This window comes from Trachymyrmex cornetzi, unplaced genomic scaffold (assembly GCF_001594075.2).
Source record: "Trachymyrmex cornetzi isolate Tcor2-1 unplaced genomic scaffold, Tcor1.1 scaffold464, whole genome shotgun sequence".
NCBI lineage: Eukaryota > Metazoa > Arthropoda > Insecta > Hymenoptera > Formicidae > Trachymyrmex > Trachymyrmex cornetzi.
Window position 1 is genome coordinate 29,529 of NW_017299443.1, and position 1,987 is coordinate 31,515.

Here is a 1,987-nt window from a genome sequence, read left to right on the forward strand (position 1 = left end):
GTACTTTTCGAGATGCGTAGGTTACGAAAACCAATCGTAAATTCATTTAGCATTTCTGTTACAGTGTACAACAGAAATTCTAATCAGCAATTGGTTGCATTATGCCGGATTCACACCTTGGCGGAAAAGCGGAAAGCGGAAAAGCGGAAGCCAATCAGAACTCGCGCTGGTAGTAGGCGGTACTTTCCGCTTTTCTGCTTCTGTCTTTCCGCATTCTACTTTTCTGGTTCCGTCTTTCCGCAGATATGTAGTTGTGGTCTGAAGAAATTATAATAACAGACAGTTATTTTAAAAAATATTATTATTGTGAAAAGAAATTGGTAAGTACGTGAATAAAATAAATGTATCTTTTTAATTTTAGTAATAAATTGATCTTTTGTGAAAGTGTAAAATTTATTTCATAACCTGTAATTATTTAGGTTAAATTATTTAAGCTAAAATATTAATGCAGTTTGAAATAGATTCCCCTACACAATTATACGTTTTATATTATATTCTTTCATATATTCAACGATTTATAGATATACATTATATGTGACGACAATTCGCGATTTATCAGCGACATAGAATCATTTTTTCCTGAGACTCTTCAATATAACATTGGCCGCGGTCCGATTCACGCTTATAGCGTGATTAGTGGGCTCACGGTTGCTTATGGTTGGTCCATTTCGTGCTTGCAGCGCCAGTGTGAACACAGCGACGTCATAGTTACATAGCACTCACAGTGTTTAGAGTGCCTCTAGATGAAAGGTGAGGCACCGTGAGCGTCATGATTACGTGACGTCAGAAATGCGGGAAAAATGACGGTTTCGAACATTTCTGAAAGAAAGGGTAAGCTGAACACGACAAGACGGCTGCGTTAGGGTCGTCGGGTGAGATATCTATCTTTTTAGGTTATAATATAAGTCCTGCATATAATAGAAAAGATTAAGAACTTCCCAAATATAGGAATAAATATTAAATATTAGAAATAAAAAATTAAAGGAAATGAATGTGTAAATGCTTAATAGATACAAATAGGATATGAGACATATTATACATATTTTGTGAACCATATTTTATTAATTGTATTTATTGTGCGTTACGTTTAATCTCTATTCCTAATTTTTTCTTTTTCTAGTATTTAATATTTACTCATATTCTTGATATTATTTCTTCTATTATGCGAACCATATATACATACGCTTTCCATTTGCCTTTCATCAGGTTACGTTTTCTAACTTATAAATTGTGCTTACGATCGGTCCAAAATAGAAAAACTTCAGCACGCTATTTGTTTCGGACCGACCATTAATATCGTAAGCACTGATAGAACTGTGAGCGTGAATCGGACCGCGGCCATTGACGTGCTACATAATAAGTATTTACATCCAGGTAAAGGGATTAATTCTTGCAATATATGAATACATATTTATTTTTTGAATGAGTATTCGATTAAAATTAATTTTCATGAAATTGCGTGGATATATTACATACATGTACTGATAATAGAAGAGATCTGTGATTCTAAAAAAAATATGGAAAGTGAAGAAGAATCTATGAATGAAGTATCTAAACAAGATGAGAATGTAAGTTATATTGATACCAGTGGAAATGATCAAGACTTTATTGAAGTACTTATTGGCGAAGTTCAGAAACGTCCTGCGTTATACAATATTAAATCATCAATTCAAAGCAGGAGTCGAGTGATCGTTAATAAAATGTGGCAAGAGATTTTTGAAATCTTTGACGGTAAATATAAGAAATACAATAAAAATGTATGAGTAAAAGTTATGAACAATTTGCACTAATATTTTATTTATTTCATAATTATATTTCATAATTTTTTTTTTTTCAGGAAATATGTTTATTTGTATGTTAAAATTTTTGCTTATTATAATTTCATATAGGCCAGGTACCAGTCGAAGAATCTGGAGACACTGGTAGTGTCTCGGCGCTAAGCTGCGCGAAGCGACACTGCCGTGCCTCCTTTACGCGAACCGACGAG